The 25,355-nt window shown below is 36.2% G+C and overlaps 1 pseudogene; it reads right to left on the bottom strand.

Annotated features, from left to right (window-relative positions):
- Nucleotides 1-11,142: 11,142 nt before the first annotated feature.
- Nucleotides 11,143-12,200, bottom strand: LOC119871157 (annotated as a pseudogene).
- Between the last annotated feature and the right edge of the window lie 13,155 nt (nt 12,201-25,355).

Here is a 25,355-nt window from a genome sequence, read left to right as displayed (position 1 = left end):
ATTGAAAAAAGATATAGATGAATATTTAGCATTTGCCTTCATGTTACAAAATTGAGAAATAAAACTGGTACTCATTTCAAAAAGTTCAGCATAATGTAAAATTATATTTCTTTTTCCTCTACATTTGCCATGACAATCCATTCAGACTTAAGTCCCCATATCTATGAAAAAATAAATTATTAATGCCCAAGCCATAAGATACCTAGGAATGAACCTAACCAAAGAGACAAAAGATCTGTTGTCTGAAAACTATGGAATATTTATGAAGGAAATTGACTAGGACACAAATAAATGGAAAAAAATTCCATGCTCATGGATTAGAAGACCAAACATTGTTAAAATATTGCTATACTACCCAAAGCAATGTACACATTTAATGTAATCCCTATCAAAATACCACCAGGATTTTTCACAGAGCTAGAACAAACAATCTTAAAATTTATCAGGAACCAGAGAAGACCATGGGTAGCCAAAGCAATCCTAAAAAAGCAAAGCAAAGCAAAGCTGGAGGTATCACCTTCTGGACTTCAAGCTATACTACAAAGTTGTAGTGATCAAGATAGTATGGTACTGACATAAAAACAGATGCATAGATCATGGGAACAGAATAGAAAACCCAGAAATGGGCCAAAACCATATTGTCAACTAAAGTCAAAATAATATACAATGGAAAAAAAAACCCAAAGGGTGTCTGGGTGGCTCAGCGGTTGGGCATCTGCCTTTGGCTCAGGTCATGATACTGGGGTCCTAGGATGGAGTCTCACATCAGGCTCCCCAGGAGGAGCCTGCTTCTCCTTTTGTCTATGTTTCTGCCTCTCTCTTTGTCTCTCATGAATAAATAAATAAAATATTTTAAAAAGGAAAAAACAAACAGTCTCTTCAACAAATGGTGCTGGAGGGATGCCTGGGTGGCTCAGTGGGTGAGCATCTGCCTTTGGCTCTGGGCGGGAACCTGGGACCTGGGATCAGGTCCCGCGTCAGGCTCCCTGCAGAGAGCTTGCTTCTCCCTCTGCCTGTGTCTCTCCCTCTCTCTCTGTGTCTCTCATTAATAAATAAATGAAATTTTTAAAAACAAAGCGAAACAAAAAAAAACAAATGGTGTTGGGAAAACTGGACAGCAACAGCAGAAGAATGAAACCGGACCACTTTCTTATGCCATACACAAAAATAAATTCAAAATGAATGAAGAAAAAGCTCAGGGCGGCGGCTCTGGTGGCGGCTCTGTGGGTGGGGGCTGCACGGCCGGGGAGCCCAGGGCGCCGGGGGGGACACAGCCCAGGATCCGGCGCTCCCCCAGGGACAGGCAGAGACCAGGAGGACACAGGAGAGCAAGGATGTTCCTGCCGCCGTGCGGCCCCGCCCCTGAAGCATCCAGGCCACTGCAAACTAGGAGCTGCAGTAGTTACTGCAGGAGCTGACTCTAGGGCTGGAGACCTGGCTGCCGCCACTGTTGTTTTCCCTGGTGTCGCCTCGTGCGTGAGACTGAGTGGGGCCGCCAGGGAGCAGGGGCCTCACAGGATAAACAGCTCCCCCTGAGCCGAGCACCTGGCAGGGGGCTGGGCCGGTCCCCCAGGTGCACACACCTGCGAATCAGCACAGCAGGCCCCTCCCCCAGAAGACCAGCTGGAAGGACAGGAGAAAAGCAATTTATTCACCAAGCAGCACTGGAAAGTTCCAGGGGAAGTCGAAGGATTTACAGTATATAGTTCAGAGGATACTCCCCCTTGTTTTTCATTTTCTGTTTATCCCCCCCCCCCTTTATTTATCTTTCTCCTTTTCCAGTACAACTTGTTTTGGGCCAATCTGCACTGAGCAAAATGACTAGAAGGAAAAACTCACCACAAAAGAAACAACCAGAAACAGTCCTCTCTCCCACAGAGTTACAAAATTTGGATTACAATTCAATGTCAGAAAGCCAATTCAGAAGCACGATTATAAAGCTACTGGTGGCTCTAGAGAAAGCATAAAAGCATTAAAAGATTCAAGACACTTCATGACTGCAAAATTTAGATCTAATCAGGCCGAAAGTAAAAATCAATTAAATGAGATGCAATTCAACCTGGAGGTACTAACGACAAGGGTTAACGAGGCACAAGAACGAGTGAGTGAAACAGAAGACAGGTTGATGGCAAGGAAGGAAGCTGAGGAAAAAAGACACAAACAATTAAAGATCATGAGGATGGGTTAAGGGAAATAAATGACAGCCTCAGAAGGAAAAATCTTTGTTTAATTGGGGTTCCAGAGGGCGCCAAAAGAGACAGAGGACCAGAAGGTGTATTTCAATGAATCATAGCTGAGAACTTCCCTAACTTGGGAAGGGAAACAGGCATTCAGACCAAGGAGATAGAGAGATCCCCCCTAAAATCAATAAAAACTGCTCAACACCTCCACATTTAATAGTGAAACTTGCAAATTCCAAAGGTAAAGAGTAGATCCTTAAAGCAGCAAGAGACAAGAAATCCGTAAACTTTATGAGGAGGTTAACGTCAGACCTCTCCATAAGACCTGGCAGGCCAGAAAGGGCAGGTAGGATATATTCAGGGTCCTAAATGAGAAGAATGTGCAGCCAAAAATACTTTATCCACGAAGGCTCTTCTTCAGAATAGAAGGAGAGATAAAGAGCTTCCAAGATCGGCAGAAACTGAAAGAATATGTGACCACCAAACCAGCTCTCCAAGAAATATTAGGGGAACTCTGGAAAAGAAAGTGGAAGTTTGAGGAAACAATCCACAAAAACAGGGACTGAATAGGTATCATGATGACACTAAATTCATATCTTTCAATAGTTAAGTCTGAATGTGAATGGGCTTAGACCCCATCAAAAGGCGCAGGGTTTCAGACTGGATAAAAAAGCAGGACCCATCTATTTGCTGTCTACAACAGACTCATTTTAGACCTTAGGACACCTACAGCCTGAAAATTAAAGGTTGGAGAACCATTTACCATTCAAATGGTCCTCAAAAGAAAGCAGGGTAGCCATCCTTATATCAGATAAACTAAAGTTTATCCCAAAGACTGTAGTAAGAGATGAAGAGGGACACTATATCATACTTAAAGGATCGATCCAACAAGAGGACCTAACAATCATGAATATTTATGCCCCGAAAGTGGGAGCTGCCAAGTATATCAATCAATTAATAACCAAAGTTAAGACATACTTAGATAATAATACACTTATACTTGGAGACTTCAATGTAGCACTTTCCACAATCAACAGGTTTTCTAAGCACAACATCTCCAAAGAAACAAGAGCTTTAAATGATACACTGGACCAGATGGATTTCACAGATATTTACAGAACTTTACATCCAAACGCTACTGAATACACATTCTTCTCAAGTGCACATGGAACTTTCTCCAGAATAGACCACATACTGGGACACAAATCAGGTCTTAACCGATACCAAAATATTGGGATCATCCCCTCCTTATTTTCAGACCATAATATTTTGAAATTAGAACTAAATCACAAGAAGAAGTTTGGAAAGATTTCAAACATGTGGAGGTTAAGGACCATCCTGCTAAAAGATGAAAGGGTCAACCAGGAAATTAAGGAAGAATTTAAAAGATTCATGGAAACTAATGAGAATGAAGATACAACCATTCAAAATCTGTGGGAAACAGTAAAAGCAGTCCTGAGGGGGAAAACATCGCAATACAAGCATCCATCCAAAAACTGGAAAGAACTCAAATACAAAAGCTAACCCTGCACCTTAAGGAGCTGGAGGTAAAACAGCAAATAGATCCTACACTGAGCAGAAGAAGAGAGTTAATAAAGATTCAGGCAGAACTCATTGAAATAGAGACCAGAAGAACTGTGGAAAAGATCAACAAAAGCAGGATTTGGATCTTTGAAAGAATTAATAAGATAGATAAACCATTAGCCAGCCTAATGAAAAGAAGAGAGAAAAGATTCAAATTAATAAAATCATGAGCTTAATAAGTTTAATAAGTACTTTAATAAGTACTTTATAGATCTGGTTGACCCTTTCATCTTTTAGCAGGATGGTCCTTAACCTCCACGTGTTTGAGGTCCTTCCAAACTGTTGGGGATTTACCCCAAAGATTCAGATGCCATGAAATACCGGGACACCTGCACCCCAATGTTTATAGCAGCAATGTCCACAATAGCCAAACTGTGGAAAGAGCCTGGGTGTCCATCGAAAGATGAATGGGTAAAGAAGATGTGGTTTATGTATACAATGGAATATTACTCAGCCTTTAGAAACGACAAATACCCACCATTTGCTTCAACGTGGATGGAACTGGAGGGTATTATGGTGAGTGAAGTAAGTCAATTGGAGGACAAGCAGTGTATGTTATCATTCATTTGGGGAATATAAATAATAGTGAAAGGGAATATTAGGAAAGGGATAAGAAATGTGTGGGAAATACAAAACCTCCAAAAAACAAGAGCTTTAAATGATACACTGGACCTGTTAGATTTCACAGATATATACAGAGCTTTGCATCTGAATTCAACTTAATACACACTCTTCTCAAGTGCCAATAGAAGTTTCTCTAGAATAGACCACATACAGGGTCACAAATAAGATCTCAACTGCTACCAAAAGATTGGGATTGTTCTTTACATATTATCAGAGCATAATGCTTTGAAATTTGAACTCAATCACAAGAAGAAATTTGGAAGAAATTCAAAATGTGGAGGTTAAAGAGCATCTTGCTAAAAGAATACACATGCAAAAATTTTCACCAAGATATTAACCAATAGGATCCAACAGTACATTAATAAGGTTATTCACCATGACCAAGTGGGATTTATCCCCGGGATGTAAGGCTGGTTCAACACTCATAAAGCAATCAACGTGATAGATCATTTCAACAAGAGAAAAAACAAGAACCATATGGTGCTCCCAGTAGTTGCAGAGAAAGCATTTGACAAAATACAGCATCCATTCCTGTTCAAATCAAAACTCTTCAGAGTGTAGGGATAGAGGGAACAATCCTTAGCATCTTAAAAGCCAAAGATTGCTAGAACTCATACAACAGTTTGGCAGTGTGGCAGGATACAAATCAATGCCCAGCAGTAAGTGGCATTTCTATATACTAACAATGAGCCTGAAGAAAGAGAAATGAAGGAGTCAATCCCATTTACAATTGGACCCCAAAGCACAAGATACCTAGGAATAAACCTAACCAAAGAGGTAGAGTCTCTATTCTCTAAAAACTACAGAACACTTCTGAAAGGAATTGAGGAAGACACAAAGAGTTGGAAAAATATTCCATGTTCATGGATTAGAAGAATTAATATTGTGAACATGTCTATGCTACCAGTGCAATTTACAGATTCAATGCAGTATCTATCAAAATACCATGGACTTTCTTCAGAGTTGGAACAAATCATCTTAAGATTTGTGTGGAATAAGAAAGGAGCCCAAATAGCCAGAGGTTATTGAAAAAGAAACCCAGAGCTGGGGGCATCACAATGCCGGATTTCAGGTTGTACTACAAAGCTGTAGTCATCAAGACAGTGTGGTACTGGCACAAAAACAGATACATAGATCAAAGGAACAGAATAGAGAATCCAGAAGTGGACCCTCAACTCTATGGTCACTAATATTTGACAAAGCAGGAAAGACTCTCCACTGGAAAAAGGACAGTCCCTTCAATAAATGGTGCTGGAAAAAACTGGACAGCTACATGCAGAAGATTGAAACTAGACCATTCTCATACAGCAGACACAAAGATAAACTCAAAATTGATGAAAGATCTACATGTGAGACAAGAATCCATCAAAATCGTAGAGGAGAACCCAGGAAACACCCTGTTTGAACTTGGCCACAGCAACTTCTTGCAAGATACATCTATTAATGCAAGGGAAAAAACACAAAAATGAATTATTCGGACTTCATCAAGATAAAAAGCTTCTGCACAGCAAAAGAAACAGTCAACAAAACTAAAAGTCAACCTACAGAATGGGAGAAGAGATTTGTAAATGACTTATCAGATAAAGGACTAGTTTCCAAAACTCTACAGCAAAGAAACAAACAATCCAATCATGAAATGGGCAAAAGACATGAACAGAAATTTCACCAAAGACATACACACGGACAACAAGCACATGAGAAACTGCTCTTCATCACTGATCATCATGGAAATACAAATCAAAACCACAATGAGATCCCACCTCACACCAGTGAGAATGGGGAAAATTAACAAGACAGTAAAGAACAGATGTTGGAGAAGATGTGGAGAAAAGGGGAATACTCTTGCACTGTTGGTGGGAATATGAACTGGTGCATCCACTCTGGAAAACTGTGCGGAGGTTCCTCAAAGAGTTAAAAATAGACCTGTCCTATGACCCAGCAATTGCACTTCTGGGGATTTACCCCAAAGATACAGATGCAGTGAAATGGCAGGACACCTGCACCCCAATGTTTATAGCAACAATGTCTGCAATAGCCAAACTGTGGAAAAAGCCTCGGTGTCCATCGACAGATGAATGGATAAAGATGATGTCTTCTATACATACAATGGAATATTACTCAGCCATTAGAAATAACGAATATCCACCATTTGCTTCAACATGGATAGAACTGGAGGGTATTATGCTGAGTGAAGTAAGTCAGTCAGGGAAGGACAAACATTATATGATTTCACTCTAATGGGGAATGTAAGAAATAGTGAAAGGGATTATATGGGAAAGGAGAGGAAATGAGTGGGAGATATCAGTGAGGGTGACAAAACATGAAAGACACATCACTCTGGGAAACAAACAAGGGGTAGTGGAAGGGGAGTTGGGCAGGGGGATGGGGTGACTGGGTGATGGGCATGAGGGGGGCACTTGATGGGATGAGCATTGAGTGTTATACTATATGTTGGCAAATCGAACTCCAATAAGAAAATATACAAAAATAAAAATAAAAAACAAAATTTAGGCTTTTTAAGAATGTAAATCTTTACTTCAATATGAATTTTTTTATTATTAAACTATTAGTACAGTTGACAATCATATGTTCTTCACAAAATGAGATCTAATATTCTCTAAATATTCTATTTAATTTTTTTCATTTATATAGTTAAATTATAAGAGGTCTTGTTTACTTTGAAAATCATCCCTTTTTCAGTGTTACATATGTCATTTCAACATTATTTGACTTTTGAATTTTTTAGGGGTATCTTTTTGCCAGTCAAAATGGTTAATACACATGTAATCAAATAGGAATTCCTTTCCTTTGTCAAATTCTGCCTTTAAATTCTTAAGTAAGAAAGTATTTCTTTTTTAAAGATTTTATTTATTTATTCATGAGAGACACACAGAGAGAGGCAGAGACAGAAGGAGGCTTCAGGCTGGGGAACCTGATGCAGGACTTGATCTTGGAACTCCGGAATCACAACCTGACAGACGCTCAATCACTGAGCCACCCAGGTGCCCAAGAAAAATTTTAACTCCTTTATATTATCGTAGTCTTATATGTCTCCTAGTAAGATTTTACTTATTTTAATACTTAAAATGTTAAGCCATTTAGAATGTAACCAATTTGCTGTATGAAGAAAAAGCAAAACTCTTTTCATTTGAGTTTTTATGTGTGTGCCTGAAGAAATTATTAAATAAACCATGATGTTCCTACTGAACTGAAATTTTCCCACTTCTATATAAGAATTAAAACACTATATAAAAATAAATAATATTTCTTAGTGTGTATTCTTTTTAAAAAGATTTTATTTATTTATTCATGAGAGACCAGAGAGAGAGGCAGAGACACGGGCAGAGGGAGAAGTAGGCTCCATGCAGGGAGCCTGACATGGGACTTGATCCTGGGACTCCAGGATCATGCCCAGAGCCAAAGGCAGATGCTCAACTTCTGAGCCACCCAGGAGTCCCATAAGTGTGTACTTTTATAATCTTCTCTATCTGTTGTATTGATTATTTTATCTTCTCCCATTTTAATACCATATTAATTTGATTTCATTGATATATAATGTTTTGATTTTATATAAAGCAAGTTTCCATTCACTAGTATTTTTCATTTATATGTTGTACATTCATAAGATTTAATTCTCCCATATGAATTTACAGATAATTTGTATAATTAGAAAATTAGAAAAATGTAAAAGGTGAAAGATTTATTCGATCTGAAGAGAAACCAGAGTATAATAGTGAAAGGGAATATAAGGGAAGGGGGAAGAAATGTGTGGGAAATATCAGAAAGGGAGACAGAACGTAAAGACTGCTAACTCTGGGAAACGAACTAGGGGTGGTGGAAGGGGAGGAGGGCGGGGGGTGGGAGTGAATGGGTGACGGGCACTGGGGGTTATTCTGTATGTTAGTAAATTGAACACCAATAAAAAATAAATTAAAAAAAAGAAAATTAGAAAAATGTAAAAAGCTGATACCAATTGGAGTTGTGTTAAACTTCTATATTAAGAGTGAGCAAATTGATATTTTATACTGTCATATATTATATTCATAAAAGGATTCACTCCTTGGTAGTTACATTGATAGCTTTATTATTAGGGGCTTATTGTTACTATAAATATTATCAACTTACTATAGATATTATCAACTGACTTCTGTTTGCTTATATCCTTTATCTAAGACACTAAACGTTCTTACTAAGTGTATTAGATTCTTACTAGATTTTGTTGTGTTCTAGGTACATTACAGTATTGTCAGGAAGAAAATACCATATTTCATTGACTGTTTTTAAGTGCATGTCATCATTTTATGTCCTTTTATTTTACTTTTCTTTTATGTATTTTTATTTGCTTTTTCATTTTATGTGTTTTTATTTAAAAATGTGACTGATTAAAATATGGACAATATTAAGATGTTTGTCATTGTAAGGCACATCCACATTTCAAAGATGTAAAAACATGAAAAGATATGAGTTTCATAGTTTTTAACTACAGTAGTCTCATAACTTCATTCTCACAATAATCCCAAGTATTTTATGATTTTATTATTTATCTAGTGGCATTTTCAAGATGGCAGTGAAATGTTGAATATCCTGATGATTTGTTTCTTGATTTAATTGACTTACAAGTGTTTTACTGTTCAATATAATTGTGTCAATTGTATTTCTGTAGATATTTTCATCTTATTTTAGTAATTCATTGTATTCTCATTGTACTTTAAGGTTTTAGGAGCACTTACTGATTTTTATCCAGTGATAGCTTAGCTATTAATCAAAACTCATAAAAATGTTCTTTAATTTGTTTTTAAAGCAAAATCAGGCTCTATTTCATATATATTTTTTCAATATCTGTGTACATTTATCTGTCATCTACCTATCTATCATCATCTATCATTTATCTATCTATATCTATCATCTACCCCTTAGGAATAAATCTCAATTGATTATTGTATAATTTTTGGCTATTTTGTAGGATTCTATTTGAAATAGTCTATTTGTCAGTGAGTTATTAAACAATAACTAAAACCAAAAATAAACAATAGTTTGCCCTAATGTTTGAATAAGATTTTTGTCAAATATTAAGATGTCTTCATAAAATTCATTAGAGAGGGTTTTTTTATTGTTTAGATAATTGAAATCTTAATGATTTTATCTATTGCTTTCCCATGGTTGGTTGTAATCTAGTCCTTCTGCCTTTTTACTGGTAAATCTTATTTGCCTTCCTAAATGTTATATGATGATGAATCTATATAAGTTTTCCATACCTTGAATTAATTTTCAAGATTTTGTTTTGCTAAAACCTTGTTTGCAACTCCAGATGTTCACATTTTGCTGTGAAATTATGAAAGCATGACCATGAAATTATTCTCATTTACATTGCATTAGTATTTATATTTAACTTCTGATTTGTAATCTTAAATATTTTGCTCTTTGTTTTGTATTAATTCATGTCTCTGGGAAATTTATCAAGTTCCTTGAAATTTTTTTGTAAAAGTCAACTTTTAACTTTATCTTTTGAAATTTATTTAATTTTTTCTTAGTAAAATCATATTCTACATACTTACAATTAATTTTATAGTTCTAAAATGTTATAATGAGTAGGAATTGCTTTATTTTCTTTTTATTTATTTCTGAAATAATGAATATATTTATGGAAGAATAATTTGATTTCTTCTGCATTAAACTTTTTATGAATTGTCATGAAGTGTCTCTATTTCAATGAATATGTATTTCTTAAGTTCCAAAGAGCTACATATTACTGTTTAATTCTTTATATATGGTATTAGTCGGCTATTTTTATAGAATTTAGACAGTAAATGTTCTCTTTTAGTTAGGCAGAGAAACAAAATAACAGCCCCCAACTCCTCTCCCATAACTCATAACTCAAGAAGAGACAGAACAATTTCTTAAATATAATTGTCTTTTCATAAAATTGAGCATTTTTCTTCTGAATCACACTTTTAAAATCTTGACTCTATGTTGTTTTGTCAGTTTCATTCATTTTCACCACTTGGACCCTGACATTTCATCTCCATTCTCCATTGGGACATTTAACCCAAGCCTTTGTAGCCCACAACTCAACAACTTGCCCTTCTCCATCCTCCTTTCTTGGTTTTCCTGGGAATCCACAGTCATAGATGGGGTTATTTAGCTTAGTTTGTGATTACTCTGTATCTCTGATGCCTTGTAATTGCTCATATTTTAACCTTTATTCTTAACTATATATTCAAAAGAATATTTGTGAGATTTTATCCAGTATGTTCTTTATTTTTAATATATTTTCCTACAGTATTCGAAATGCTATTGTCTTCTGTCTCAATTAATTGATCCTTGAATTATTATATCATGCCATCATTTAATCCACTAGTTTATCATAAAATTTGAATTCTCATTTGAATTTTTGTAGTATTTTATGCACAGTGGAGTACAGTAATCAGCAGGGGTATGCTACCAGTTTTATGGAAGACTAAAGAATAGTTTTATCATAGAATAACATTTAGTTATATAGGGTTATATTTATCTACAAGGGAATTTATGAAAAGAACTCTTTCATTTTCTTAATGAGACACCTCCCACAAGAAGATTAGTAAGAACCAAAAAGAAGTAAGTTGATTAAGGTGCAATGTAAGTAAATTGGAAGAGAAGCTGGGAAATATAATCTTTTATAGATTATTAAAAGATAAAGAAAATTATAAGCATCAACAGAAACGTTTAGCAGCAATTCACCATTTATTTAAGCTCATTTATTGACTGCTGTTTTATTTTACTTCTTTAAGAATGCTACATTTCTTTTGCTTGAGTCACTGAAGGCTTTTTTTACTTGCTTGTTTCTCAGTGTATAAATAAAAGGATTTAACATGAATGAAAGTGAAATGAAAGAAATGAGTAGTGAAACCACTTTATTAATAGTCACTTCTTTTGCTGTAGGATTCATATAAATGAACATGCATGTGCCATAGTGTATAAATAAAAGGATTTAACATGAATGAAGGTGAAATGAAAGAAATGAGTAGTGAAACCACTTTATTAATAGTCACTTCTTTTGCTGTAGGATTCATATAAATGAACATGCATGTGCCATAGGTGATGGAAACCACAATCATGTGGGAAGAACAGATAGAAAAGGCCTTTTTTCTCTGCTGGACAGATGGAAATCCGAAAATTGTTTTGATAATATAAGATGGAATTACACACATAAGGGTCAAATTGAGGGTCATCACAGCACAGATTAAAACAAGTCTATTCCATGGGCCATGTGTCTGAACATGATATCTTCAGGAGGGAAGCAGCATCACAGAGAAAATGATCAATGAAATTGGAATCACAGAATTTCAGATTTAGCCCCAGACTAACTGGGGAGATTATGACAAACAATCCAGGCAAACCAACAATAACAACAAATGAATTCTGCAGACTCTGCTGCTCATGATGGTTACATAATGCAGAGGCTTGCTGATGGCCACATAGCGGTCATAGGACATGACGGCCAGCAGAAAAAATTCTGTTACGGCAATGAGGTCAGTAAAAAACGCTTGGATGACACAAGCATTATAGGTGATGACCTTGTCACCTGTTGCTATGTTATACAAGTACCTGGGAATACAGGTAGTTGTGAATGAGATCTCCAGGAAGGAAAAATTTTGTAAAAAAACAATGCATGGGTGTGTTAAGGTGGGGATCCACAAAAGTGAGTTTGATGATGATCAGATTGTCCAGTTACACTCAGTGTGTAAGTGAGAAATAGAAAAAAATCAGAACTTGTAGCTTAGGATCATCTGTCAGTCCCAGGAGAATGAATGTTGTTATGGTATAGTTTTTCATCATTGACATCTTCCTTCCAACCTACGTGCCTAATAATTCAGATAGATTACTGTATAGATTCTATTGTACACTATTGAGTGTACAAAATCTTTGGAAAAAAAACTGTACAAAATCTAATTTATTTAACTCTATCATAACTATTATTTCTATATATTATTACTTCATAATTTTTTGTTTCAAGTTTTTGTTTAAGTTGTAATTAGTTAACATGTAGTAGTGTAATATTAGCTTCAGGACTAGAATTTAGTGATTCATCACTTACATATAAAACACCCAGTGCTCATTACAAGTGTCCTCCTTAATACCCATCATCCATTTAGCCTAACCCCCTCCCACACCCCTCTAGAAACCCCCAGTTTGTTTTCTATAGTTAAGAGTCTGTTTCTTGGTTTGCCTTTCTTATTTTTTTCTTTCTTCTTTGCTCATGTGTTTTGTTTCTTAAATTCCAATGATTAAATATCATGTGAGTGAAATCATATGGTTTTTGTCTTTCTCCGACTGACTTATTTCATTTAGCACAATACACTTTAGCTCCATTCACATCATTGGAAATAGCAAGATTTCATTCTTTTTATGGCTAATTCCATTATCTATATAGATATATACCACATCTTCTTTATCCATTCATCAGTGTATGGACATTTGGATTCTTCCCATGATTTGGCTATTGTTGATACTGCTGCTATAAACATGGGATGTGTGTGCCCCTTTGAATCAGTATTTTTGTATCCTTTCAGTATACTAGGTATCTACCTAGTAGTGCAATTGCTAAATCATACAGTAGTTGCTATTTTTAACGTTTTGAGGAACCTCCGTACTGTTTTCCAGAGTGGCTGCATCAGTTTGCATATATTTTTATTTTTATTTATTTTTTTAATTTATTTTTTATTGGTGTTCAATTTACTAACATACAGAATAACCCCCAGTGCCCGTCACCCATTCACTCCCACCCCCCGCCCTCCTCCCCTTCTACCACTCCTAGTTCGTTTCCCAGAGTTAGCAGTCTTTACGTTCTGTCTCCCTTTCTGATATTTCCCACACATTTCTTCCCCCTTCCCTTATATTCCCTTTCACTATTATTTATATTCCCCAAATGAATGAGAACATATAATGTTTGTCCTTCTCCGACTGGCTTACTTCACTCAGCATAATACCCTCCAGTTCCATCCACGTTGAAGCAAATGGTGGGTATTTGTCATTTCTAATAGCTGAGTAATATTCCATTGTATACATAAACCACATCTTCTTTATCCATTCATCTTTCGTTGGACACCGAGGCTCCTTCCACAGTTTGGCTATCGTGGCCATTGTTGCTATAAACATCGGGGTGCAGGTGTCCTGGCGTTTCATTGCATTTGTATCTTTGGGGTAAATCCCCAACAGTGCAATTGCTGGGTCGTAGGGCAGGTATATTTTTAACTGTTTGAGGAACCTCCACACAGTTTTCCAGAGTGGCTGCACCAGGTCACATTCCCACCAACAGTGTAAGAGGGTTCCCTTTTCTCCGCATCCTCTCCAACATTTGTTGTTTCCTGCCTTGTTAATTTTCCCCATTCTCACTGGTGTGAGGTGGTATCTCATTGTGGTTTTGATTTGTATTTCCCTGATGGCAAGTGATGCAGAGCATTTTCTCATGTTGCATATATTTTTAAATCACAATACAGATGTTATTAGATTATCTACTAATGTGGTGTGATTTCATGGGTAGCAAAAATGTAATCTGGCTCCCTCAAATTCTTAACTGTTCATAACTAATTGAAAAAAAACTGCACATCATTAAAACTGTTCTTTTGGTTAACAGTTTGGTCCTTGCCCAAATGATAATACATATTTTATCATTTGAACTCATTCTAGAGCATTAACCAGAATGTGGAATCTCTGCTTTGGTTTTATAATAAGATTTTTTCTTTGTCTTTGTTGAGTTTTGGGTAAATGCATTTTCTCTCATGAACAATGCAAAACTTTACACACACAGCTACATATAAACTTCCCTCCCTTGTCTTTCTTCTACATTTCTCTATCATTTTTGTTTACTTTCTACCTTCCTCCAATAATATGCAAGCTATTATCGAAAGCACAGTATTTTAAAAAGAATTTTCTTGTATTTATGCTTAAGAAGTGCTTTAGTAAATTGACTTAAAAACTATACACATGATTGTTTTATGTTATCTTTTTGCCTGTTTTGATTCCTTGGATCTGTTTATTCCTTTTTCACCTCTGATTATATACTCTGTCACTGTTTTCTCTACAATTCCTACAATTTTGTATAACATCTGTCACTTAATGAATACTACATTTCTGTTTTTAGTAATGGATTATTTCTAACATGTTGAATTGATTATCAAACATGCCTACTTTTTATTGGACCTCTGACCAAACATATTTGCTTGTATAAATCACACAAATATCCATTTCAATGTGGCTAAAACAGAAGTCATGATTTTCCAATTGGAATGCATCCTTCCCTCTCTTCCTGTGTGCTAACAGGCTCCATTTGTTAACATGCATTCTGTGCCAGGTATTATAAAACACTTCTTTTGTAGACTGTCACATGTTCCTCAACTTAACTGAGTAAACCTAATTATCATTGATTCCATTTAAAGCACCACTTCTCTTGGTAAATTTCTGCAAATCTTATGGTTATTTTAGCCTACACACCCACTCCCATGTTCACATAACCAACAATGTTAATGTTAGTGGGACAATATGTTTGTTGGGATTATGTCTTTCTCAGTGTGACAGCAACAACATCTGGCACAGTTCCATATATGTTGTCAAATTCTGAATAAATTTATATATCCCAAATTTACCAGCACACACAGACAAAGCTATTTCTTCATATTTGGACTTAAATTGTTATTGCTCTGAAACTTAATATGCTTATTAAATTTTCTGTATCACTGGCTTTGTGATGCATTCTCTCTAATGAACAAAAAAACTTTGTGTTTTTTTAGAGTATTTTTATTAATTGTCACTTTGCAGAGTGATCTTTAAAATTGTGACAAATGTTATTACTGCCTTCTCTTCCTTCCTTGGTGCTTTAAAAAAATGTATTTTTATCGATGCTGTTTCCATCCTCATTGTTATCCACTAACACAATATTAATCCTAGAGACCATGAGCTTTTTGATGCTGAGTTTATGCAAAACCTGCTCGGCAGTAATCTTCTCAGGCATTAAGAAGTAATTACTTTCAACTAATATTTGACAAAGCAGGAAAGACTATCCACTGGAAAAAAGACAGTCTCTTCAATAAATGGTGCTGGGAATATTGGACATCTACATGCAGAAGAATGAAATTAGACCATTCTCTTACACCATACACAAAGATAAACTCAAAATGGATGAAAGATCTACATGTGAGACAAGATTCCATCAAAATCCTAGAGGAGAACACAGGCAACACCCTTTTTGAACTTGGCCACAGCAACTTCTTGCAAGATACATCTATTAAGGCAAGGGAAACAAAAGCAAATATGAATTATTGGGACTTCATCAAGATAAAAAGCTTCTGCCCAGCAAAAGAAACAGTAACAAAACTAAAAGACAACCTACAGAATGGGAAAAGAGATTTGCAAATGACCTATCAGATAAAGGATTAGTATCCAAGATCTATAAGGAACTTATGAAACTCAACAGCAAAGAAACAAACAGTCCAATCATGAAATGGGCAAAAGACATGAAGAGAAATCTCACAGAGGAAGACATAGACATGGCCAACAAGCACATGAGAAAATGCTCTGCATCATTTGCCATCAGGTAAACACAGATCAAAACCACCATGCTATCCCACCTCACACCAGTGAGAATGGGGAAAATTAACAAGGCAGGAAACCACAAATGTTGGAGAGGATGTGGAGAAAGGGAACCATCTTACACTGTTGCTGGGAATGTGAACTGGTGCAGCCACTCTGGAAAACTGCGTGGAGTTTTCAAAAAGTTCAAAATAGATCTTCCCTACAACCCAGCAATTGCACTGCTGGGGATTTACCCCAAGGTACAGATGCAGTGAAACGCTAGGACACCTACACCATGATGTTTCTAGCAGCAATATCCACAATAGCCAAACTGTGAAGGAGCCTCGGTGTCCATCGAAAGATGAATGGATAAAGAAGATGTGGTATATGTATATAATGGAATATTACTCAGCCATTAGAAACGGCGAATACCCACCATTTGCTTAGACGTGGATGGAACTGGAGGGTATTATGCTGAGTGAAATAAGTCAATGGGAGAAAGACAAACATTATATGGTCTCATTCTTTGGGGGAATATAAATATAATAGTGAAAGGGAATCGAAGGGAAAGGCGAGAAAATGAGTGAAAACATCAGTGAGGGTGACAAAACATGAGAAACACCTAACTCTGGGAAATGAACAAGGGGTGGTGGAATGGGAGGTGGGCGATAAGTTGGGGTGACTGGGTGACAGGCACTGAGGGGGGGGACTTGGCGAGATGAGCACTGGGTGTTATGCTATATGTTGGCAAGTTGAACTCCAATTAAGAAAAAAGAGAGAAAAAATAAATAAAATTAAATTTAAAAAGAAATAATTACTAAAATAGGGGCTTGAATATTTTCAAATTTTTTTATTTTCAATTTTTAATCAGTGTTTCAATGTTTATTATCTCACATCAGTGAGTGAAATCAATTCCCTTTTGAGCCACATTTCATTTCTTTGTAAACAATTTCTCTTCATTTTTATTTTATTTATTTTTTTAATAAATTAATTTTTTATTGGTGTTTGATTTACCAACATACAGAATAACACCCAGTGCTCATCCCATCAAGTGCCCCCCTCAGTGCCCATCACCCATTCACCCCCACCCCCCGCCCTCCTCCCCTTCCACCACCCCTAGTTCGTTTTCCAGAGTTAGGAGTCTTTTTCTTCTCCCTTCCTTTATATTCCCTTTCACTGTTATTTATATTCCCCAAATGAATGAGAACATACACTGTTTGTCCTTCTCAGATTGACTTACTTCACTCAGCATAATACCCTCCAGTTCCATCCACGTCGAAGCAAATGGTGGGTATTCATCGTTTCTAATGGCTGAGTAATATTCCATTGTATACATAAACCACATCTTCTTTATCCATTCATCTTTCGTTGGACACCGAGGCTCCTTCTACAGTTTGGCTATTGTGGCCACTGCTGCTAGAAACATCGGGGTGCAGGTGTCCCGGCGTTTCATTGCATCTGAATCTTTGGGGTAAATCCCCAACAGTGCAATTGCTGGGTCGTAGGGCAGGTCTATTTTTAACTCTTTGAGGAACCTCCACACAGTTTTCCAGAGTGGCTGCACCAGTTCACATTCCCACAAACAGTGTAAGAGGGTTCCCTTTTCTCCGCATCCTCTCCAACATTTGTTGTTTCCTGTCTTGTTAATTTTCCCCATTCTCACTGGTGTGAGGTGGTATCTCATTGTGGTTTTGATTTGTATTTCCCTGATGGCAAGTGATGCAGAGCATTTTCTCATGTGCATGTTGGCCATATCTATGTCTTCCTCTGTGAGATTTCTCTTCATGTCTTTTGCCCATTTCATGATTGGATTGTTTGTTTCTTTGGTGTTGAGTTTAAGAAGTTCTTTATAGATCTTGGAAACTAGCCCTTTATCTGATAGGTCATTTGCAAATATCTTCTCCCATTCTGTAGGTTGTCTTTTTAGTTTTGTTGACTGTATCCTTTGCTGTGCAAAAGCTTCTTATCTTGATGAAGTCCCAATAGTTCATTTTTGCTTTTGTTTCTTTTGCCTTCGTGGATGTATCTTGTGAGAAGTTACTGTGGCCGAGTTCAAAAAGGGTGTTGCCTGTGTTCTCCTCTAGGATTTTGATGGAATCTTGTCTCACATGTAGATCTTTCATCCATTTTGAGTTTATCTTTGTGCATGGTGCGAGGGAGTGGTCTAGTTTCATTCTTCTGCATGTGGATGTCCAATTTTCCCAGCACCATTTATTGAAGAGATGGTCTTTCTTGCAATGGATAGTCTTTCCTCCTTTGTCGATTATTACTTGACCATAAAGTTCAGGGTCCACTTCTGGGTTCTCTATTCTGTTCCACTGATCTATGTTCCACTGATCTATGTGTCTGTTTTTGTGCCAGTACCACACTGTCTTGCTGACCACAGCTTTGTAGTACAACGTGAAATCTGGCATTGTGATGCCCCCAGCTATGGTTTTCTTTTTTAAAATTCCTTTGGCTATTCGGGGTCTTTTCTGGTTCCACCCAAATCTTAAAATAATTTGTTCTAACTCTCTGAAGAAAGTCCATGGTATTTTTATAGGGATTGCATTAAATGTGTAAATTGCCCTGGGCAACATTGTCATTTTCACAATATTAATTCTGCCAATCCATGAGCATGGAATATTTTTCCATCTCTTTGTGTCTTCCTCAATTTCTTTCAGAAGTGTTCTATAGTTTTTAGGGTATAGATCCTTTACCTCTTTGGTTAGGTTTATTCCTAGGTATCTTATGTTTTGGGGTACAATTGTAAATGGGATTGACTCCTTAATTTCTCTTTCTTCAGTCTCACATCATCCATGTTATGCTTTTGCCTTTATTTTACAATTTGAGGTTGAAAGTATAGCTGATATTGGTTTGGGGATATTTCATTCATACTGAGGTAGAAGAAAAACCACATCTAGTGGTTAGCCATTATATACTGTTAAATCCACTGGGTGATAGTCACCAACCTGAGAAATAAGTGCTGACTTAAGCTCATGGTTTGAAAACTAGAGTGCTTCCAGGGAATCTGGGGACATATTCAACATATATATTAGATTAAATTTAGAAGTGGAGAATGATTGCTTCAGTCTACCTACTTCTCTCTCATCCTTTCTCATTATCTCTCAGGCCCTGTATGCATCACTATGTAACCTTACTCAGTATGTAACCTTACTCAGCTCACTGAGCACTACTCAGTGTTCAAAATATTTTTTCTTATATTACACAGTATTATAAGATGGAATTCAATAAACTAACTGAAAGTGACATAAAACCAATGGACTTCGGTTTATCTTTCAATAAATATTTGAAAGGAGGCCGAGATTTCTAATGGATGATGTTTTTGCAGCATGACTTTGGAGATATGAAGGGAGAAATACACACACACACGCTCACACAATGGGTGTTTTTATTTCACACTTTGAGGTTGTGGTGATATAGCTGATGTTATTTCTGGATATTTCTTATATTAGGATTCTTATTTATATATTCACCTATTTAGTATTGAAATATCCCATGTATACTCTTGGAATCTTTATAAAATAAATACATAAGCTATAACTCATATATCTTATTTTAATACAGGCAGATGAAATCTTTTTTCCTCAGAGAAAAATATGGCTAAAATTTCACAAAGGGCAAAATTACAAATGTTGCAAAACATATTATACTTACTTTTCTGTCAGACAATCATAATTTCTTTAATTTCTTTTCTTTCTTAGTTGAAATCTTTGATGAAGATTTTCTGCACTTCTTTTCATTTTTGTTCATGCATTCACATTTATTCTCAGAGCTTCTCTGAACATGTAGGAAACACTCTGAGGTTGGTCTGTCCAACAGATTGGATTGGCTTTCTCATGAAAGGCCTCAGAAACATTATCTTGTATAATTTAATATTTAAAAGGAGAAAAAAAATGATCCTCATGGCACTGTAATGCCAGAAACTCTTACCTCCTTTGAAGAGTAGGTATTTCAATATCCCTGGAAAGGGACAGATACCAACCTTGACTTTTTTTTCAGTTTGCTCTACCTGAAAGTAAATGAATAAACCAAAGGTTCTTGGTGACAATCAAAAAGGTAAATATCAGAAGTTGTGGGTCATAATTAGTGCCAAAAGGATGAATGTTGTTAGTCTTGTATGATTTCTCATCACAGGCTTCTGACTTCAGTCCAATCTGTTTGTAAAATTGACATTAAAAATGAAAAAAGTGGCTGAATGATAAATGTGAATACACAGCCATCCTCAGCTCTAAATGAGGTGTATTACATGATTGATTGAAGAAAAGTTTTCTCAAAGTTTTTACTGTACTAGCGTCATCAATTGTATAGCTCTCGTTACTTTCTCAAATTTCTTTTATCAATTAATCTTTCACGTGAATACACTAGTTCAATGCAATTTTAGCCACAGGAGTAGAAGAGACCTATAGGTGATTTCACAGGTAGTCTAATATCCTTTCCTTGCCCAATAATTCTTCAATACTCACAAGCTGAATTAAAAATTGATGTCATAAGTTTGATGTGTTTACTTGAAGTCCTGGTTCTTTATTAAATAAAAGTACAGACATTGATCATTTTGGCAGACTCTGTGTGTTTTGCGATATAACTTCATAAATCTTAGCATGGCTATGTCTAAAGAAAATTTTTAATATAAAAAAAGACTCTTGTATACACCCACACTCTGTTCCTATCCACTAACAATCTCTGAGTATCAAAAATGAGCCTGATTCCCACTTTTGTTCATTCTTCAGTGGAGCACAATGTTTTGATGTACTAATATAACTAATATATCACAAGGGAACTTGGTAAAAATTCAAAGGCCCAGGCTCCATCCTGCTTTAATAAGCCTTAGCGTTCAGGTACTTTATCCCTCTGGGTGATTCTGAAACATATCAAAGCTTGAGAACTATTCGTCTTGACTAATTAAGCTGTGCATACGAAAATAATAGAACTACTGTTGCTTATCATCACATTATGACTTGGTAAAGTTGAAATGCTTCTAATTGCCTTACTATCTAGGTTACTGAAATTTTAATCAGATTTAAAATAACAAATCCTTCCCTAAAGCCTCTATCACATTCACCTTACTGTTTTTGCTTCTTATTTGTCAAATCATTCTCTAAAACTTTTTTTTTAATTTATTTTTTATTGGTGTTCAATTTACTAACATACAGAATAACCCCCAGTGCCCATCACCCATTCACTCCCACCCCCTGCCCTCCTCCCCTTCTACCACCCCTAGTTCGTTTCCCAGAGTTAGCCAGTTCTCGTCTGTTTTGTGCATCAACATTGTAATGAAAGTACTTTTGTTTTGTTTTGTTTTAAGATTTATTTATTTTTATCTTAGAGAGAGAGGGCAATGGGGGGAGGTGCAAGAGGGACTCAAGTGGACTCTATACTGAGCACGGAGCTGATGCAGGGCTCCATCTCATAACCTGAGATTATGACCTGAGCTGAAACCAAGAGTTGGTCACTTAATGACTGCCACCCAGGTGCTCTGAAAGTGCTTTTAGAAAGATCATCTGTATTGGCCTTTTTTGTAAATAAAATGTACTCTCTTTGTTAGGCTCAACTGCATAAATTTACCATTTGTGCTTTTCAACTAGAGCAGTTGACACAATGCTTGAAATTTCTGCCTAGCTGCATTTTCAGCATGCTTCCTTTTTCTCTTCATCCGGTACTATTGTTAAGTATATGGTCTCTATATATGTATTATTGTTAAATACTATTTGTTAAGTACTATTGATTTAGCATAAATATATGTTTAACCAACTACCAGTAATATATACTATGACTCTAGTATTAACATTTTACATTTATAAATATTTTTTAATAGTAAATATAACAGAGAAGACCGCTTAAAAGTTCATAGTTTAAATAATACTGAAGAATCATGAATATGGGCACGCCCTGTTTTATTGTGCTTCTTGGATAGTGAGGGTTTGTTTTTGTTTTTTTTTTTTTACACATTGAAGGTTTGTGGCAACCCCCCCCTCAAGCAAGTCTAACATTACTATTTTTCCACCAGCATTTGTGTACTTCATGCCTTTTTGGCACATTTGGATGATTCTCACTATATTTCAAGGTTTTAATTATTATCGTATTTGTTATGGTGATCTGTGACCCTTCATGTTACCTATTGTGATTGTTTTGGGGTGCCATGAGCCATGCCCATAGAAGATGGAGTATGTAATTGATAAATGTTGTGTGTGTTCTGACACCGCCATTCCCCCATCTCTCTCCCTCTCCTCTAGCCTCCCTAGTCTCTGAGACAAAATATTGAAATAGGCCAGTTACCCACCCTACAATGGCCTTGAGGTGTTCAAGTACAAGGAAGAGTCACAGGTTTTTCACTATGAATCAAAGGCTAGAAATGATTAAGCCAAGCGAGAAAGGCAGGTCCAAAGCCAAGATAAGCTGCAAGCTAAGCCTCTTGCACCAAACATTTAGTCAAGGTGTGATTGCAAAGGAAAAGTTCTTGAAGGAACTTAAGAATTATGTTGAATCTGCTCTGTCTGTGCTCTAATGCTCTAAAAATGGAACAACAAAGCCTGGATGACAGCACAAAGTGTTTACAACATGGTTTGCTGAATATTTTGAACCTACTATTGAGACCTGGTGCTCCAAAAAAAAAAAAAAAAGATTCCTTTCAAAATATTACTACTTGTTGACAGTGCATCTGGTCACTCAAGAGCTCTGATGGAGATTTACAATAAGATTAATGTTATTTTCATGCCTACTATCACAACATCCATTTTGCACCCATGAATCATGAAGTAATTTTAACTTTCTAGTCTTATTATTTAAGAAATACATCTCATAAGGCTTGAGATGCCATATAAAATGATTCTTCTGATGGACCTGGGCAAATTGAAAACCATCTGGAAAGGATTCACCATTCTAGATGCCATTAAGAACATTTGTGATTCATGGGAAGAGGTCAAAATAGCAACATGAACAAGAGTTTGGATAAAGTTGATTCTGATCCTAATATAGGTCTTTGAGGGCTATGAGACTTCAGCGGAGGCAGTAACTATAGTTGTGGAAGTATCAAAAGAACAAGAATTAGAAGTAAAGCCAGATGTAACTAAGTTGCTACAATCTCACTAATGGATGAAAAGTTGTTCCTATGGATGAGTAAATAAACTGGTTTCTTGAGACGGCATCAACTCTTGGCAAAGATGCTGTGGAGATAGTTGAAATGATAACAAAGGCTTTAGAATATTACATAAACTTAGTTGATAAAGCAGTGGCAGAGTTTGAGAGGACTGACTCTAGTTTTGAAAGTTATATTGTGGGTAAAGAGCTATCACGCAGCATCACACACAACAGAGAATTGTTTGTGAAAAGAATTAATTGATGTGGCAAACTTCACCGTTGTCTTATCTTAAGGAATTGTGCAACCATTAGCAGCCACCACGCATCAGTTAGCAGCTATCCACATTAAGGAAAAACCCTCTACCAGCAAAAAGATTATAACTCATTGCTTTTTATTAAAGCAATAAAATGTTTTTTATTTATTCATTTATTTATTTAAAATTTTAAGGATTTATTTTATTTATTTATTTGAGAGAGAGAGAGCTGGGGGGAGGAACAGAGGGAGAGAGAGAGAGAATCTCAAGCAGACTCCCCACTGAATAGAGCCCAATGTGGGGCTCAATCCCACAACCCTGAGATCATCACCTGACCTGAAATCAAGAGTCAGACACTTTAAAGACTAAGGCTCCCAAGTGCCCTTATTTATTTATCAAAAGATATTTTTATTTGAGTATAGGTCACACACAATATTACATTGGTTTGATGTACAACATAGTAATTCAGTTATTTGAAATTCTTTGCATCAACAAATATTATATATTTGGTTGTTTCTCTGATCTGATTACTTACATATCAGCTAACTGGGGTATTTCCTATCTTCAATCATTGCATACTTTGTCTTTTTCCAACATTACTGAATTAAAAAGCATTTGCTTTAGAGGCCTCAGTTAGATGGTTACATGAAATTTCACTTGGTTGCTTTAAAATGTTTTCTTATTAATAATTAAGACAGGCAAGTATCAGCTCCCACTTTATACCTAGTCCCATAGTTTAGCCTAAAGAATATATAAAAGCAAAATGAGAGTAAGAACAGGTTACATGGTTTGTCTAAAAGTTAATTGCAGCTCTCCAACACCTGGTTAAGTGACACAAAGGGACAACACAGCATTTCCAATGGTGGTATAGAAAGGAATTGTTTCTTTCTTTCTTTTTAGATTTTATTTATTTATTCATAAGAGACAAACACAGAGAGAGAGGCAGAGACATAAGCAGAGGGAGAAGCAGCCTCCATGCCAGGAGCCTGACGCAGGATCCGATCCCAGGACCCCAGGCACGCCCTGGGCTGAAGGCAGCGCTAAACCGCTGAGCCATCCAGGCTGCCCAGAAAGGAATTGTTTCTGATGTCCAGACATATACACTCAATTCCCATCACCACAATCACAGATAAGCACCTCATTCTGAGGACCTCATTCAGCTTGTATGTACTGAAGATGTATCTCTTCTTCAAAAAATACCACCATTTTCTCCCAGTCCTTAATATTTCACATTATTTAAGAACATGAGACTGACATTGATATTAAGATACAGAGATTAAAAATTGAGCTTACATTAAATTGTGAATGACTCTTACAGAGCAGGGTCACTCATTGATAAAATGACAGCAAATAAATCTTTCAATTGAGATAAAATTTACACATTTTATGCATAGATTTTGTTTACTTATTTATTTTTGTATAGTTTTTGCTTAAAATGAGGGTGAGATTGTGGCAGAGGATGCTTAGAAGTGTCTCTCCAAATTCTATGACACGTAGATGATCTTCATTGTATTGATACATAAAAACAGATTGGCAGTGACTCATAGATTTATCACTCATACTGAAAAGCCACACTTCATAAATGGTTGTGGAAACCTTTTATAAATTATTAAAATAACACACTGTATCTGTTATCTTGTTTTAGACACTTTCCTCAGAGAAAACATTATTCTGTAGTTCATAAAAGGGGAAAAATGACAAAAAATATACTTTTCTGATAATCGTGATCTCAGGTGTTACTGAACCCCAAGTTACAAAGGGTAAAGAATCATCCAGGAATTTCTTATCATGGAGATAGTTTAGTGGCCTCTGATAGCTCGTTCTGGGAATACAGATCCACACAGAGAGCTCAGCAATTGCAGTTTTCACTCATGGTCCACCATCCACACAAGATGAAAAATTTTCAGCAGAAACCCTGCCTTCTTGTGAGCCCAGGAAACATTTTCTTTATCCTGTTAACTACAAAGCTTATACTAGTTTAAATGAGTAGATTAAGATCTCTGTTTCTGTAAATATTAGTATTCTGATGTTTCTAGTACAGGAAAATATTTCAAAATTGACAAAATTGACCCAATTTTCATTTAAGTGA

The sequence above is a fragment of the Canis lupus genome, unplaced genomic scaffold (assembly GCF_011100685.1).
Source record: "Canis lupus familiaris isolate Mischka breed German Shepherd unplaced genomic scaffold, alternate assembly UU_Cfam_GSD_1.0 chrUn_S1542H1730, whole genome shotgun sequence".
Classification (NCBI taxonomy): domain Eukaryota; kingdom Metazoa; phylum Chordata; class Mammalia; order Carnivora; family Canidae; genus Canis; species Canis lupus.
The sequence above is the reverse complement of the archived record's forward strand: the minus strand, read 5'-3'. Positions and strand labels throughout refer to the sequence as shown.